Source organism: Argiope bruennichi, chromosome 5, assembly GCF_947563725.1.
Source record: "Argiope bruennichi chromosome 5, qqArgBrue1.1, whole genome shotgun sequence".
Taxonomy (NCBI): domain Eukaryota; kingdom Metazoa; phylum Arthropoda; class Arachnida; order Araneae; family Araneidae; genus Argiope; species Argiope bruennichi.
Genome location: NC_079155.1, coordinates 139,723,169 through 139,743,168, shown reverse-complemented (window position 1 = coordinate 139,743,168; position 20,000 = coordinate 139,723,169). Strand labels below are relative to the sequence as shown.

Sequence of the window (20,000 nt, the reverse complement as noted above, 5' to 3'; positions counted from 1 at the left end):
ACACGAGCTGATGACTCGTGCTTACTGGGAATTCCTCGTTCATGGAATCAATTACACTTTCCAATCCCCAGCACGAAGGAGGTTCAACGGGTTACCCAGTCCTTTCGGACAGGGAAAGCACACGCTGATTCCTTCAATGTAGCGCGCGTGCGGCCCCGGACATCTAAGGGCATCCCAGACCTGTTATTGCTCTGTCTCGTGCGGCTAAACGCCGCTTGTCCCTCTAAGAAGAACGTCCCACTACAAGAGGATGGGAACGTCTATTTAGTAGGCTAGAGTCTCGTTCGTTATCGGAATTAACCAGACAAGTCGCCCCACCAACTAAGAACGGCCATGCACCACCACCCACAGAATCAAGAAAGAGCTCTTAATCTGTCAATCCTTCCTGTGTCCGGGCCGGGTAAGTTTTCCCGTGTTGAGTCAAATTAAGCCGCAGGCTCCATTTCTGGTGGTGCCCTTCCGTCAATTCCTTTAAGTTTCAGCTTTGCAACCATACTTCCCCCGGAACCCAAAAGCTTTGGTTTCCCGGAAGCTGCCCGGCGTGTCATTTGAGGAACACAGCCGGATCGCTGGCTGGCATCGTTTATGGTTAGAACTAGGGCGGTATCTGATCGCCTTCGAACCTCTAACTTTCGTTCTTGATTAATGGAAACATTCTTGGCAAATGCTTTCGCAGTAGTTCGTCTTGCGACGGTCCAAGAATTTCACCTCTAGCGTCGCAATACGAATGCCCCCGTCTGTCCCTCTTAATCATTACCTCGTGTTCCGAAAACCAACAAAATAGAACCGAGGTCCTATTCCATTATTCCATGCACAATTATTCAGGCGTCGCGCCTGCTTTGAGCACTCTAATTTTTTCAAAGTAAACGTGAGGGTCTCCGCCCACAACCGGTGAAGATCATAGACAGAAGCCCCCTGAACGCTCGGCAGCGAACAGTAACCACCGGTAGGCGGACCGTCCGGCCGGAGCTGAGATCCAACTACGAGCTTTTTAACCGCAACAACTTTAATATACGCTATTGGAGCTGGAATTACCGCGACTGCTGGCACCAGACTTGCTCTCCAATGGATCCTCGTTAAAGGATTTAGAGTGTACTCATTCCAATTACGGGGTCTCAAAAGAGTCCCGTATTGTTATTTTTCGTCACTACCTCCCCGTGCTGGGAGTGGGTAATTTGCGCGCCTGCTGCCTTCCTTGGATGTGGTAGCCGTTTCTCAGGCTCCCTCTCCGGAATCGAACCCTGATTCCCCGTCACCCGTTACGACCATGGTAGGCGCGTAACCTACCATCTACAGTTGATAAGGCAGACACTTGAAAGATACGTCGCCGGGACGAGCCCGTGCGATCAGCCCAAAGTTATACAGAGTCACCACAAGAGACGGACACGAGGCCCGATTGGTTTTGGTCTAATAAAAGCGCTCGTTCCCGAAGGTCGGAGCTCTGCTGCATGTATTAGCTCTAGAATTGCCACAGTTATCCAAGTAGTAAGGTACGATCCAAGGAACCATAACTGATTTAATGAGCCATTCGCGGTTTCGCCTTAATACGGCATGTACTTAGACATGCATGGCTTAATCTTTGAGACAAGCATATGACTACTGGCAGGATCAACCAGGTAACTTCCATCGTTCATACGAACGTTCGGAAAATGCACTCCGAATCCTTACATTTCACGAGTCGCGACATTTTCAGTCGCGGGGGACGCCTCGACTACGGAGGATCCCTCAGTCAATCTCGCTTTTTGTGTAGGTATTCCCCGTGCAATCTACAGAGGTTCTATAGTCTCACGACTTCCCCGACGGCTTCAACGCCGCGGGGCGAGTGCGGAGGCATCGAGAAGATATGTGCGCTGGACACAGATGCAGAAAACCAATCAATTCCTTTAAGTACGGTTCTGCTCGTCGCGTCAACGGCACGGGGGCCGAGCCGCTCGCAGAGAGGCTGAGATAGTTTGGAAGCGGCCAGAAAGACGGAGAATACCTCCCCGCCGATCGCAGCCTTCGTAGCAGAAGAATAACACCCTCTATCCCGGAGGCAGCGTCCGACCGACCCATAAAGAACCGAGAACCGATCCGATCGGGCACGACAGACCCACCGTCAACGTTAGAGGACCGCTTTCCCGGAGGTAGCCAACCGGTACTAACAACCCAATCCCGTTGCCGAGACCCAAGACAGGTACGCGAGATTACGACGCGTTTTTAAAACGCATTCTGTCTCGCGATCGACCACTGTTTCCAGCAGTCACCTGCTACTCATATAGGGCTACGGACGATCCCTTATGTTCCGCTCGTGATCGCGAGTGGCGCGCGCTTCGCCCAGCCACCAGGCGACCGGAAGAAGCCGCCGCGGGCGAAAATAATAAAAATTGTGCACTGGCAACCCGTTTCGCCAAACTAGTGCGACGTAGTATTTAGCGCTCTTCTCGGTGATTGGACTTTGAAGAAAATCGCGACTTCTCCCCTATTTGCATTTAGAAGGAAATCTCGGGTAGCGACTTCTCACTTTCTCGTGCTCCGGTATCGGACTTTGCAGAAAATCTCACATCGTCGGACTTTGACGGAAAACTCGCGAAGCGACTATCACCTTATCGCGCGTTCTGATTTGGACTTTGCTGAAAAACGCGACTTCTCACATCGTCGGACTTAGTAGAAAATTTCACCTTATCGCGTGCTCCTATTAGGACTTTGCCGAAAATCGCGCATCTCTGTTTTTCCTTAAAATGTTTACATTTTGACTTTTCTTTAATTACTTTTTGTGAATTTTTATTAAAATGTTGATATTTATGAAATTGTTTCTGAATTTAAAATGTCAAGTAACATGTTAATTCACTCAAATACAAATTTATAGAGCTTTAAATACGCTGAAATTAAGTTAAATACCTGTATTTGCAGAATGTATTCTTATTTAGAACTCAATTTGGTGTAAATATTATAAAAATAATGAAATAAAACCTTCAAATGTTGTTAAATACTTGATTCAAACCTAAAAGTAGGTCAAGCACTTAAATTCTAGTAAATTAAGATAAATGTCTGGTAAAGTTCATATTTATATGCATTCGAAGAAAGAATTCAAGTGTTCTTTGAAGTAATTCTTATTTACAACTAAATTTGGTGTAAAGAATGTCAAATTAGTGAAGTAAAAGCTGTAAATGTTCTTGTATACTTCATATGAACTTCAAAGTAGGTCAAATTGTGTTAATGAATGCACAAGTTGTTTAGTTTCCTTAATACAATGTGTAATGTATCTTCTAAATTCTTTAAGCAGTGTAAAAAATGAAATGTCTTTCAAATTCTAACAATTTCTACTGTAAATACTGAGTTAAGTACAAATACTGTCTGTTAATATGTTAAATTGAATATATAATTGAGTGCAAGCTTTAATATAAATGTATTCCTTCATGTAACATTCAATATCAATCATTTGTGAATGAATGTTTTCATTCAGTTAATTACTGCGCTGAATCTTTCACTAATGCAAAAAATTTCATGATATTGTAAACTTACATTCATGTAAAAATTGTGTTAAATGTAAAGATATTCTTATACTCTGATAAATACAAATATATGGCTTGTATATTCAACTTACTAATGCATAAGAGTATGATTTCTTACTGCATTTTTTGTGTATAGTGATAAACATTCATCTTCCTTCATGTTTCATCTAGTATCAATTATATTGTTCATTTATTTGACATTTAGCTTCATGGTTAGTCACTTGTGAAATGTTTACTCATACTGCAAGTTGTTTTCATAATTCGTGTTGTGTGAAATGAAAAGAAATCATTATATTATGTAAAATTAAAACATACAATTTAGATATTCAAAACATTAGTGCTTATTACTTGTGGAAAGAAGTGATATGAAGAGGTAACAGTTGTATAAAGAAAGCTCAAGTCTTAAATGAATGTGTAATGTTACTTTGCAAAGATATGGTTTGTAAATTCAACAAATTTCTGCATAAAAATGTTATTACCACCTATATTTTGTGTGCAGATTCTTTATGTACTATTTACAATCAAAGAATGCATACATTTCTTCAAATATTTCATCAAGAATCTATATGATTATACTCAGTATGTCTGTAAGCTTCATCTTTAATCAGTGTGAAATGTTTCATCATATAACAGGTTGTTCTAATTATTAAATGTTGTTTATAATGTAAGGAAATCTTCATCTTCAGGTAAATACAATTTATAGATGCATATTACTTGTTCAAACAAGTTGGCTGTAATGTAATGAATGTATATTGTTTACTTTCACTGTAAATGTAACCATTTTCTAATATTAATGTTGTTTTCATGTACAGCATTCTCTTGTTAATGTTTAATTTTATGTTATATTCTGTTTAATACAGGCATAAAGCTTGTACATCCAATACATAAATGATTTAGAGTCCTTTGTACAACTATAATTTATGCGTGGGTTCCTATTTCTTCAAACAACATTTACATTCAAAGAATGTTTCATCTTAACTAAGCTTCATCTTCAAACTGTGCAAAATGTTAACATTGTTTACTTGTAATACAGTGTGAAATGCAATACCTTTCTCCTATTTCCTGTTGTTTATGTTTAATCTTGTTTAAAATGTGACTGACATACTTATTTCATGTTAAATACAAACATATAGTTTGTGGATTCTACTCATAGGTGTTTATTACTTGTTCAAACAGATTATGTAAATAGATAATACTTATATGAAGAATGCTTACTATAAAGTACATGTGTCATTTTACCTTACACTGAAATTTTAACCTCTATCTAATATTAATGTAAAATTTATATGTATTTATTCATATAAACATTATGTGAAGTGTAATGTCATACTTATATTGTGTTAAATAGAGGCATACATTATTAAGATTGTTATTTCCAATTCTAATTAAAGTATATCTCCTTTATACAATATTTACAATGAATGAATACATAGATTTCTTCAAATGTTTCATCCAGTATCTATATTAATATGTTCAGCTTCTTATTTACTTAATGAGAAATGTTTCTACATGTTACAAGTTGTTTTTAAAGTTCAATGTCATGTAAAATGCACTGTAATATAGTTTGAAGCTGCAATATGCAAGTGATTATTACATGTTGAAACAAGTTATATGAATATGTTTGTATAAAAGCCCAACCTGTGTGTAATTTTACATTACTGAACAATTGTACACTCTAGATGTTGTAATGCATTCTTTTGTTCATGTGAAATGTTTCATTCATTATACATGTAAACACTGTATCAAATGGAACATTACAAATTACTTACATTGTGTTAAATACAGGCACAAAGTTTGAACATTCAATGAAGTTATTCAGTGAATTCAAAGAAGTTATTAAGAGTGTTTTTTACAACTGCAATATGTCTGCAAGGTTCTTCTTTCTTCATACAGTGTTTACAATAAGAATACATTAATTGCTTCTCATGTTTCATCAAATGTTTAAGTTAGCATGTTCTTTAATCTATATGAAATTTACCCATTTTTACATTTAGTGTTATGTGAAATGCAATAAAATACTTATAAACTGTTAACTATAAACATACAAGTGCATATAACTTATATATGAAGTTGCATATAAAATGATTATTCTGTAAAACATTGTAATTGTCATCTTCTTTTTTTTAAATGTAAACATTGTTAGAATAATGTGCTAAGTACAAACACTAAGCTATTATTTTCAACATTTCAGTTAATTCTGTTTGTCGAAACAAACATCCACATTAAACTATGTCAGTTACTTGTAAGTTTTATTAATGTAAAGAATACTCAAAAAGTGTCAAATGTACTTGTTATTTAGGAAAGACATCTTACATGTTTAAATATTAAAAAGGTTAATGTGTAAGACAGTTACATGCTGAGTGGTTTATATTTCCAATATCATTTCTGTCACATATCATTGATATCAAAAAGACATAAATTGTCTCTTATGTGTACACAAACATTGTAACAACCATCTGAATGCTAAACATGTAAGTGCATACCACATATAAAGCTGCATGTAAAATGATAATTCTTTAATTAATGCAAAACATTAACAAACATAGAAATTGTCATTTCTTTATGTTAATGATGTGTGAAATGTTTCTAATGTGCTAGGTTACGATTTTCAATAATTCAGTAAATACTGTTTGTCGAAACAAGCTTACGCATTAAACTATCAGTTACTTGTAAGGTTTATTCTTGTAAATAACAATTAAATAATGTCAAATGTACTTGTTATTGAGAAAAGAACACATACAAGTTTTTATATTATAAAAATAAATGTATAAATACAGTTATATAATTATATATTGAATGGTATATCTTTCCTTCACCATTTCAGGCACAAACCATTGAGATCAAACTAACTTATATTAACCCTGACATGTACACAAACATTATAATAACCATTTCAATGATACATTGTTTCAGATTTAAACATTTTCTGTGTTAATATTTGTCTGAAATTCAATGAATGCACAGTTGAGTACAATAAAGTCAATTCCATTTTCAAACATAATGCATGTGCACTATTAACATTATTATTAAAAAGCATTAAACATAACAAGATACATTAACTTCAAATTACTATTAAATTCACTATCTTTAAAAAGTCATAAATTAAATGTAATGCGTTTTTTTCATTGGTAGTTCTTAAATCTGGTGAAAATGATCTGTGTATATGTAACGATGAAGAATATTCTGTGTTGAAACATGACATGTTTGTATGAAAATAACTAAATTACCTTATCCATAATGTTAATAAAATTAGGAATGTAGTAAAACTCTTATTATCAATGAAAATTCATTTTCTGATGTACTATATCTACATTTTTTTAAAAATATAAGTAGTGCACACTGCAACTTGAATGTCACCGAGGAATCCTCGTAACAATTCTCTACTCACAAATGTGAAAATGATAACTTTTCTAACCATTAACATCATTATTATCCTCCTTCAAAGCATGTGTGTTTCAAATTAAAACACTTTTTATGAAAATATTTATGAAATTTTGTCTAAAATTCAATAACACTGCATTTCAGTACAACGAGACAGAAGAAATCCTATTCTAAAGCATAGTTCAAACATAAAAAAAGTTATGTAATCTAAAAAATTACTAATAAATTCAGATTTCTTATATAGAAAAGAAGTGTAATTAATATATATTTTAATTGCTATCAATTTAATTTGGTAAAAATGGTATGTGAATATGCAAGGATGAATAATGTTCTACGAAGAAACATTGCAAGTTTGTATTAGATATTCAAATTCATTTAAAATCCTTAATGTGAAAAAAAATATTGAATGCAGTGTACCCAAATATTCATAAAAGTCCTATTTTTAAAACTATTACAGTTCATACTTGGACTAAAAAAAAAAAAGGAGCAGACACTGTTAATTGAATGTTGTCGTGGAATCTTCGAAACACTCTTTTGTTTACAAGTGTGTCAAATACAGTATTCATAAACTTAAATCCACTTACCTCACTATGATCCTTCTTCAATGAAGCAAATATCAAAACACCTTGTTAATGAAGAGATTTTAATACTATTATTCACATATATCATTTGTTCTTCATTGTTGCCTTTAATATTGTTGATGTAACAATGTGTTGAAAAGTATTAAGAACAATATTCACTGTTGCTTACAGTTAGCTAAGAATAATAGAATCATAAATTGTTACTGGGCATCATTGTTGATGTAACAATGGATTTAATAGTGTTCATAACTATACTGTCCATTTAGTCTCTAAAGAATTCATAAATTGCATGTATTTAAATAGTAACAATTAACTATTCATGGAAATAATGAATTAACACCTAACACAGTAAACAATATGCTATTTAACATTGTGAAATCAGTCAAACTCCTATCCGAAAACTCAGTGTAGAAATGCTTCCTATGGATTTTCATCAAAACAAGTCTTTTCCACTAAAATTCTTTGAATGAAAATTGAAACAGCTTTCATATATGTTGTCTTCCAGCATCTCTTTGTATGAAGAAAATGATCAACACATCATTTCAGAAGAGTGACATCTATGTTCCAGTTTGTCTTCTCTTATCTTCAGTTGAAAGTAAAGGTTGATTTTTTGTTGTCATTTACACTGTACACAAACTTCATCTTCTTTCTGCTATAAAACTGCTTCATATAACTATACATTCTTCTTCCATGTTAGAGCATAACAAAGTAGATATCTTTTCAAAATTTCTTCATTTCATTCATAAAAAATAGGATATGAAGTTCAGTTGACATGCCTTCACTCATTGATAACTGCCATCAGAAGGGGGGGGGGGGAATCCTAAATGCCCATTCAATATTCAGACTTCATCTTTACAAAATAAAGTTGTTGATGAGATAATAACACTCTTTCACCTTCAACTACACTTGCTAGGATGATGTAATCACATTATAAACAATTAAATTGAATATCCCAAGTAATCCAAATATGGAAAATCTATATAAACAAAGACTACCAGAAATGAAATAATAATCAACAAAAACATTTAACTTCTTCTCATACGTAGAAATTATCAACTTCAATGTCACATAATCTTCAATAAGTTAATCACCAGCATGCAATTCAAAATAATCACAACACAACAACAGCTATTCAAGATTTGCCTCCACCAAAAACCATTAAGTGCAGTGAACCAAATAATCTGCTTTGCCAAAATGAAACCTCTTACAAAATCAAACACATTAAATTGAACAGTGCAAATTATTTCCAAAAAATTCCCAAGCATTAAAAATTTAAAAACCATGTAAAAACTTAAGTGACGAGCAATACCGGCAGAGTACAAAAACCACACACAACACCAAACAAACACCATTTCTGCTAATATTTCTTTATAAAATTGAATCAAATATCTGAAACTGTGTAAATTTCAAACAGTATTCTTAACAGAATGCATAAATATAGTATGAAAGTAATACAGTATGCCAACAATCAACCCGCATGTGCATACATGACTAAAATTTATAACTCAACTAAACTAACCAATATACTATTTTTCAGTGAAATCTCTCACAGGATAGCAATTATGAAATTGAATTCTGCAAACTATTGGGAACTTATTTACCATTTAAAAAGTAGACATTCAGAAAAACTCACATTTTCTAAACACTTGGGTGTAAAAACCGACAACATGCATAACCAAAACAAGACCACAGAAACTTGGAAGATAAGTTCATTGATAATTTTTTAATTTCTAAAGGAAACTTCTGTTCACTGTCATATGTAAAATAATATGAATGTAAAAATGCATTAGGAATTTAAGAAATATGCATAACAACACATCAAGACATGGTACAGTGAATATGTGAAAACATAAACATTAAGATTTATATTAAATTTGCTAAAAACACTTCTACTTTTCAACAATTAACTTAATTAATATGAAATATATGTTATGTATCAAAGCTCAATGCATATAAACAATGTTATGTGTTAGTGTGTAAAAATGTAAACAAACAAACAAAACAGTACTGATGAAGCAACATTTATTTACATAGGAAAAACAATAATGAATATACTAATTCAAATTATATAGAAATAAATTTAGTAAGCAAATATATCAGCTACACATGAAAGATGTGCAATAAAAAGAAAAAATGGAAAGAATATGTACTTGGACACTGCTCGACAGGATTCGAGCAATCCAATACTATTCAAATTAAAAACAGAAACAAATTTCTACTAAATAGACTTGAAATGAGGAAAAACACAATTAAATGAAGGGAGAAAAAACAACAACAATGAATTGATTTTTGTTTTCACTAATTTACAATAAATAGGCTTAAATTAAAAGTTGGCATTCTTAAAGAGGGGGGGGGGGGGGTGTGCACACTGTGAAACTGAATTCAGTCTTATTGTTAGATTTTAAATCTTCAACTTTAAAAAGAAATGTCAGTATAATTTCAATCAATAAATAAATCATTTTCCAATACTAATAACAACTCTTATAATATAAATAACCTGAATTACTTAAACACAGTACAGCGAAGAAGAGATATCGAGAGAACAGTATACATTGCTAGTAAAAAAATTATTAACTATACACTAATAATAACAATTAACTAAACAGTTTAATCATGAATATATGCATAACTTACAATACTATATATTTTTCTTTTTCTAACCTTGTAACTAACCAATACCTTTGTGCCTTTATCTGAAGAGAAAACACTCAATGATTTGTTCCTTTAAGATAACAAACAAGCCTTTTAATTTCACGATTAATCTGTACTATTTTACTTAATATTATTGATTATAATAAAATTCTTTGTATATATTTAGGTTACACTAAAATCAAATAAGTTAAATTATCATGAAACTATTAATAAATAAACTAATTCACTGCACATAATAAAAATATAGTTGCAAAATTAAATAATAAACAGTATAAACTTTAACAATTACTGAAACTGATTGTTATCACTTCAACACTGTAGTAAAATTATACTATAGCAAAGCATTTTATTATGAATTGAGCAGTCAATAATATTAAATAACTGAATAAAATTAACCATGCACCAAGTCATTTATAAAGGAAATTGATTTCTTATTCATTACATAAAAGGGTTGTGTATGTTATTAAGTAATACTAAAGCAAAAGTACTACACTATACTAGAATAAGAAGTGAAAAATCAATATAAATAAAACTAAATCTAAATTGTAATATTAATATACACCAAGTCAATAGTAAAGGAAAATGATTTCTTGTATCTATGAACAATTAGATTACAAAAGCAAAGTACTTCATCATACGTGAGAAACAAAAGTGGAATAGCAATTAATGAAAAAAAGCTAAGTATTAATAAAATGAAATGTATAAGTGAATTCATTACTAAATCAAATATGCATCCAGTTATTACAAGAAGAAATTTATTTCCAATTCATATTATGGAAGGGTTATATAATTAAATTTTTCTTGTATTAAGAAAATAAAGGATGCATAAATTTCAATATTGAATAAAAATGCCAATGTTTTTAAGATGTATCATCACTACGTTCAAAATTCATATTACAGAAGTTATAACATAGATAACAAACATACATATAAAAAAATAAACACTTACCTTGCAATTTTTATGTTCCTTCTTAAAGCAAAATTAATTTCACTGTCACAAATTTCAATTCTCATGAAGGATAAACCAGTGAAAGCATTCCATTCTTGTTAAAATTAATCAAAAAATGTGCTAAAAAAGAAGTCGCAACATATGGAAGTTGAAGGTCAATGAATGAACTTCAAACTTTTCTAGCACAGATAGAAATATTTCTCAGGATGACTTTCACACATATCATCCGGGAAATTCACTCAGCTTCGACTAGTTGCTAAAAATCATCATACACAAACACTTCGGAATTAGAATTCATCACAGATGAAAACAAAATTAAAATCTTCTTCAAACCTCTCTCGCACACAAAGACATTCTTTTCGGCAGTTTCTCTTTTAATCTTGAAACACACGCAATCCATAAAACTCATTCTTGAAGAGGAAATCCGCTCAGTAAATATGCAAAACATCCATCTACAAAAGAAAAAAAAAAATTAATTAGAAATTAAAAAAGATTTCTAGAAAAGCACAAACAATGGAAGAGCACACACGCCGACAACCAACGGACAAATGAAATTCAAATGAAGAGCCGTTGAAATCAGTTCGGTTAACAGTTAATCAGGATTAAACCGCCTAGCAAAGAAATAATTAAGATTGCGATCACATGTTCGGATCCCATCGAACCAATCAGTGGTGTAGGATGACTTACTCACCATGACCGCTACGGTGTCTATTCAGTTTCCAATAATAACAACTCATTTCATGAATGGCAACATTGTACATTTACTTCCCCTCCCGAAGAGAAAAATGACAACAAACTTTTTATCTATCGGAACTGATTGTTACATTTTTTTTTTTAATTTTAGAAAAGGAATTTTAAACAGAAGAATTTTAATTTCAGTTACTCATCGGAACTTTTTTTTTTTCTCTTTTCTTCATATGCATTTAAGATTTTCTTTTACCAAATACATTTTTATTTTATTTTCCTTATAACATTTATTATTATTAATTTTTTAAAAATGTCAAACAGAAGTCTATACATAAGAATTTTTTTTTTTTTTTTCAATATTTTCAGTCAAGTGCAATACACAACTCATGAATTAAATTTAAAGGAGGGAAACTTTAGAAATGATTATTTTCACCATAAAAATATTAAATTCAATATAATACTGTCAAGCATTTAATGGATTAAATACATTGGAAGGAAATGTATACTTTTAAAGGTGAGGAATGTAAATTGGGGGGGGGGGGGTAATAACCAGTTTTATAATAAAAAATAAGAATTATCACTTTCATAAACAATATAAGCTCCAAATGTAAACTTAAACTCATTTTGTTATTCATTAGACCTACTAATCCCAAAATTCCTTACTAGCTAAATAGATGCAATTAGATGTATTATAACTCATTTAAAGTAAAAGAAAAGATACAAACCTACAGTTCACATGAAGAAACAATTATGCACTTAATTTTTCATAAAATTTCATATTGATAAATGTTAAAATTTTCTGCAAAACAGAAACAAACAAATTAGCATCATCAAAACAGTACATTTTGATATCATGTCACATACATAAACAAATCTTTCACACTGTGATTTTACATTCAAAAAGCAAGTAATGAAGGTTTTCACACTTCAATATCCAAATAAATTTCAAAAACACAAAGGAAATATGCAGTTGGGTGATGAAGCTTGCATAAATGTACAAAGCAAAATTTAAAAATATGAATTTTATGTGCAAAACAAAAGTAAGGTGGGAGTGGTCATGCAATTCATATATAGACAAAGCAGGATTAACAAAACACTATATAAACTTAAAATCATCTTATAAGAACATTACACTGAACAATATTTTGTTTCAAGGATATTAACATTTTTATGTCTTTTCTGCAACTTACCTGGTTGCTACTTTCAAAGCAGAACTACCAATTCATTTGTAGAACCAGAAAATAAAAAAAAATTTTGAAAGAAAGCAGAAGCGTTTCATTTTACTAACAGTTTTTGTTTTTATAGCAACCAGAGAATATGGGGGGGGGGGGGAATGAACTACAAATGCTATGAACCATGCAAAGCTTAAAATTCTTCAAAGCGTGTCCAAATAATAATAAGATATATCATACTCATTATTTTTTTTTATTTAAAGAAAGTGACATTATCAAGACATTAGTAAAGTAAGCAGTGGTAATCTTAGTTTAATGCAATTGAAGGAAAAAAAAAAAAAAAAACTTTTATAACAAATAATAATTTAAGTAAGCAGTGGTAATCTTAGTTTAATGCAATTGAAGGGGAAAAAAAAAAAAAAAAAAAAACTTTTATAACAAATAATAATTTAAGATATTTATTATTCAATACAAAATAAAATATTTGTTTTCGAAAAAGATTTCAAAGAAATCATAACCAAATCAATTGTAAACATTGTTTTTTATGTGCTTCACTGAATTTAAAATGTTTCAGTGAATTTTTGTATTACATGAACTTGTTAATCACTGTTTCAGAGAATGTCAACAAACCACCAGTCACTTTCCTTTAATATTCTAATACGAATATTTCTATAGAATAAACACGTGTTAATGAGTAACTAACTTTATACAATAATAAATTTTTAGCCTTATACAATAATAAAGAATAAAACAAATTAACCTATTATTAAATGCATTTTGAAAAAGTAACTGACACATATATAAACAGGATTGAAAGAAAAAATAAAGCAATATTATCTTGATCAATTGATATAATGTGATCCGTTAAGACATCAGAAACACAAAGCAAACTAGAACATGCAGAATGGATAAAAAAATGCATTCAAATGCCATTCTGACAGCTGTCACACCACACCAACACTATACAGATAAAGTCATTGCAAACAAAACATCTATAATTTCATACGCATATATATATGAGGCATGAAACCAAAAGCAATAACATTAAAAAAATTTAAACTTCAATTAATGAACATGAAATTAATAGTACAGCAGGAAGAAAAGCTTTTTAAAAATAAACAAAATAACATCTTTTAAATGGAATAAAAGAAATCTTATATGACCATTTTTTTAAAACTATTCCAACGTTCACTGTAAAAACAAAATTATCTCTTTAGTTCTTAGAAAATATAAATTAAAATATTACACTAAACACTATAAGAAAAAAAAAAAAAAAAATCAATGGGGGAGGGGTAATTAAATCATAAATTGCTAACTCAATATTGTCCGAATCAATACAGAAATTTATGGAACATGTTTTTTTACTAAATTATAAAAATACAAGGCACATGAATTACATATGGAAATGAGCCAAAATTGTATCCTGCATATTTCAACACCACACCAACACAGTGAATGCGTGTGTGAGGATTGAAAGACACATGCAAGCAAAAGAGAAACCAAATATATAATTTAACAAAGTTGATTTCATAAAAGTTGTTTTCTCGTTAAATAACTTTCACGGTCAAAAGAACAAATTTGGAAAAGAAGACTCATTCCTTATTCACCAAAAATTTAAGTTTCAAACATTCAGAAATGATTTGAGCACTCACTCTCAAAACAAATCAAATACTAATTTGTAATTATAAATTATACACATTGCTGCAAGGACTGTACAGCATTAAAAGGAACAAAATTATTGTGTGTGTGTGGGGGGGGGGGGATGACATTCTGAATGATAATAGTAATTTATTGAGCATGTCATATAATGAACACACAAAAGTATGAGATGAGAAAAATGCATATGGAAATAAATTCAAAGGAAATACAACAGCTTCCACACCACAGGAACATATTGAATGGAATCGATAAAATGAAAACATCTTAAATTTCATAAAAAAAAATAAATAAAAAAAATGCAACATAAAATGATATCGAATATTAAAAGATGTGAACTGATAAATCGAAATGGAATGAACACTAGATGGGGGGATTTCACGCACAAAATTCAAATTTAAATTTGCAATTACAAAAAGGCTCCCTCTAAAAACAAAAGTGGTAAGTAATTTATAAAATACTAACAAAAACGTTCACTTATTTACGAAAACAGGAGATGCTGCATACTGTTAATTTAATATTGTCGGAATCAATAGAGAAATTTAGATAATATACTTCTGTAGTGAATTGTGAAGACACACTGTACATAAATTACATATGTAAACGAACCAAAATTGCATGCTGCATACTTCCACACCACACCAACACAGTGAAAATGTGCAGGGGGGGGGGGATATACATGCAAGTGAAATTGGCAGGCCAAAGTATAATGGGGTGAATTTGTGTAAAATGCACACACAACTTTAATTAATGTCTAATATTTATACACACACACACAATATTTTGAAAACAAAATTAATTTTTTATGCACCACAACTTTATGCAATTCCAGATGTTTCAATCATTTAGAAAAGATTTGATCATTTTCCATGAAAACAAAACAAAATAAATTGAATTCATTTCACTACTATCAGCACAAAATTGTAATTGGGGGGGGGGGGGAGGGATGGTCAAAAGATGCATGCAAGCAAGAGTGACAACCAAAAATATAATTAAAAGAAAGTTTATTTCACAAAAGTTGTTTACTCGTGATATTATTTCCACATTCAAAACACAAATTGGGGGGAGGGGGGAAGTATTTTTCATGCACTCAAAATTTATAAAAAATCAGAGGTTTCAAGCAATCAGAAATGAATTCAGAATTCACTCTCAAAACAAAACAAAAACAAGCAGTTCATTTTTCAATTTGATTTCATTTAAAAGAAATATATGTAACCAAAAAAATTAATTAACATTAAGAGATGCGAACTAATACATCACAATGAAATTAACACTAGAAAAAAACAGTTGAAACTTTAAAAAATAGGGGGGGGGGGGGTAAGAATTTAATGCACAAAAACCACATTTAAATTTGTAATCAGAAAAAGGCTCCCTCTAAACCAAAATAGGTTATTATTTTAGAAAATACTTAAAAGAATGTTCAATTAAAATCGGTCACTACAATACCAAAGTTAATTCTCGAAAACAAGAGACATCAATTCAAATTTGTCCGCATCATTACTGAAACTTATGCTTCTTCTTTATTGAATTGTAAAGACACCACGTACATAAATTACATATTGAAATGAACCAAAATTGCACTCTGCATACTTCCACACCACACCAACATAGTGAAAGTGTGCAATGGGGGGGGGGGGGAGACATGCAACTCAAATTGAAAGCCAAAAGTGTAACGAAGTGAATGTGTGTAAAATACACATGTAATAAAAATTGATGTCTAATATATATAGACTAAAGGAAATTTATTTGCTTGTGTTATTATTTTCACGGTCAAAACACAAAGTTTTGAAAAGAAAATGTATTTTTTTATGCACCAAAAATTTATGAAATTCCAGATGTTTCAATCATTTGGAAAGGATTTCAGCACTCGCTCTCAAAACAAAACAAAAAATAGTCATTCATTTCAAAAGTATCAGTACAAAATTGTAATTTCGAATAACACGCCTTGCTGAAAGGACTGTACTTCACTTTTTAGTAATTTAATAGAAAAAATTTTTTTGGTCAGAATTATTTAGATTTGTAGATAGCAAGAACTTATCCACGTTACCACTCAATGAATGCTGAATTGTTTTGCAATTCTAAAAAAACAAAGTGAATGCAGATTATGAATCTATTTAAGAATGAATAGGAATTTATCCACAAATTGAAGAACACAAAGGAAGAAAATTTGGAAATGAAACAGTAAAGTTTTAATGTGTCACAAAAAGGGCTACCTATACTACCAAGGAGATTACTTAACGAGAAACTTGGTACGCAATTAAACATAACAGGTTTATTGAAGTGATTGGAATCAAAATTACAAAATCAGATATAATGAAAAATCTGAACGTAAACACTAAAAGCAGATATAAAAGAAACTGATGATGTTATAAGATTTTAATACAAACTACAAACAAACCATTGAAAATTTTTTTAGAAAAACTTACCCATTTTCCAACTGCAGTAGCTTTTGCAATTTTTTTATTCTATTGCTTTCTCAACATATCAGAATGAGCCAAAATTCCTGAATCACATGGCAGAATTGAAATAACTATATAAATTTTATTACAGTTTTTTGTAACAACATCTCAAGATTATGTTTGGAAAACAATTTTGACACGTCATAACAAAACACCAATGGTAGGATAATCTGACATATAACTCAATTGCTCACATTCATCATTTCACTTTCGATTCTAAAACAGTAATCACTTTCCTTCCAAAAGAAATGTCCGTCGAAAACAGTTGTTGACATGCTACAGTGTTAAACCCAAAATATTCCAAAAGAAGCGTTAGAAAAAGGAATAAAATGACGCAATTTAGCACCCGGTTGGCGTTTTTTTTTTTTTTTCTTTTTTTTTTTCCCGCACTGCACTTCTGGTTTTCTAATTGCTAAATAAAAAGAACACTTACAGAATTCGACGACTACAATATGATAAAAAGACACTTCCTATTTTTAACTGGTAAAATAAATACTAACTACGGAACAGAAAATTTGAAAAAGAACGACCGATTAAGTTACACGCCATTTCATTTCTTTCCGTTGAAAAACAAACTCTTTTGCATCCTCTGTTCGAAGTGATAATTATCGTCTGTAGCAGGGAACGAGAATGAAATAATGAGTTATAAAATATACACCATTCTAAAATACACAAAGGAAAATTGCAAATAATATTCCGTTTAAAAGACCGCCATCGAAGTTCAAGAAATGAATTTCAACAGACACGGTCACAGTTCCTTTTGAAGCAAAATCGAGCTGCAAATCGTCTGCCAATCAAAAAACAGGAAAAGTATCCTGGGACGCTAGAATACAGCCTCTACAGATTCAAACTTTTTCACTTTTCAGTATTGGCAATTGTTTTTAAATTGTAACGTTTCGTATCCGAATTATTTATGATCCTATCCGAAAACGTTTCTCAGAAATAGGATATCATTTTCCACAATTATTTTTTAATGCATACAATCCACTTGATACGTTGCAACGGATAAAGTATCACGATCTTATGTTTGAATATTGTATTACTGTGCACGGTGGCAATTCTCAGAAATAAGATATTTTATTCGAAAATGATTCATTACAAACGTTTTAACGGATCACTGATTAATATAACATACTAAAATTCTGCTTTTTTTTTTAATTATAAAGAAGTTTGGAAAAATACTTGGAGGTGCACACGGATCATTATTACTTTTCGTTTTGAATGAATTACGATTGTTTATCTGACTGTTTACTAAGAAAAATGTTGTACGGCAATAACATTTGTTACCTTCATTGAATTTTCAATTAAATGATTTCATTTCTTTTGTTAAGGATATCGTAAAAAAGGTAAGTTAGTTCTTCTAATAGGATAAAAAAAGTATTAACTCATTTGTATGCTGAATGAAATTTAATCTTTTTTTTATATAAATTTTTCATTTCTTTACTAATAAACTGCCTGTACGTATCAAGTTATGTCAGCTATCATTCAATTGAGCTACAATGTTTATCATTATTTAATAAATGTTTCTAGAAGTGATTTTTTTTTTTTTTTTTTTTGGTAAATGAATTTTGAATTATTGCAACAGACAAATGTATCGCTGACGGAATAAATGTCATGGCAACTACATGTATGGAATATAGAGCTGTTTTAAAAAAAAAAAACATTTCTGTGAAGGTGAGGAAGCCAGTATCTGTATCAGTAAAGTTAGAGGATTTATTGTACATTATAAAGGGTTTAACTAAAGAGGAAGGTATAAAAATGAGGGAGGCAAGTATCTGTACCTATTTTTGTAAATAATTTCTACATCTAACTTGTGCGGATAGTTACAATTTTAAGGAATTTTGTTTCATTTCATAAAACCGACATCCGTTCCCAGAGAATAAAATAGGTATATTTGGTGAATAATGAATTATTAAATATCCAATGTAATAAATACTTATTTTCTGTATATACTATCAAATCATTTATTGGCAACGAGAGATATTATAAGTATAAGATTAGATATTTTTAAAAAAGAATGGAGACAAGTATCTGTAACTGATTTTTCTCAATTCGATTATATGTCACTTTGGACATGAAACAGCTGAGAATTAACAGAAAGAAAAATAACTGATTGGGCAACATACAAAGAAGTAACACATCAGGCAAATATGGTTTTAATTAATATATAAGCACATTAAAAAAAAATCATTTCAGTGGACATGAGAAAAATATGCAGAGAAATAAGGATTCCCACTCGAATAGGAATGGAGCTAGTATCTGTAGCATTTCAGCTAAAATTGAATTAAATCATTAATACATTACAGAAATTGTAGTTTTTGAATAGATATGAAATAAATATTGATAAAAAATTGTATAACAGGATTTTTTTAAAAACAAATTTGTTTGGTGGGGGAACAGATATTCTATAAACAAATAAGGACTTGAATTTCATAATCAATTGTATATTGAAAATGAAGAGATTAAAAATATTACACTTTTCGGCAATGCTTAAAAAAGTATTACAAAATTCTTATTTCAGACTGAAATTAACATTGGGAAAGCATTCATGTAAGTGAAGTGCATCAAAATGTTTGTTTACACATAATGCTTTTGTGTTCTTAAGATTGAAGTGAGATTTTATAATAAGTGAGGAGGGCTTTGTATGTATATATATATATATATATATATATATATATATATTTACATGCATATATATACATACATATACATACATACATACATATACATACATACATATATATATATACATGCATATATATACATACATATATATACACATACATACATACATACATACATATATATACATACATATATATACACATACATACATGTATATATATACATACATACATATATATACACATACATACATACACATAAATACATATATATATATATACATTCTTGATTTATATATCCAGAAATCATATAGAGCTGAGGACAAGCATTTGTTATGAAGTGTG

At 30.7% G+C, this 20,000-nt stretch overlaps 1 non-coding gene across 1 annotated transcript in view; it reads right to left on the bottom strand.

Annotated features, from left to right (window-relative positions):
- The window catches only part of LOC129969966 (small subunit ribosomal RNA), a 1,814-nt gene extending 195 nt beyond the window's left edge, over positions 1–1,619 (bottom strand). Inside the window, exon 1 of the ribosomal RNA XR_008784714.1 lies at positions 1–1,619. This exon is cut by the window's left edge and continues 195 nt beyond it. This is a non-coding gene — a ribosomal RNA (small subunit ribosomal RNA).
- Between the last annotated feature and the right edge of the window lie 18,381 nt (positions 1,620–20,000).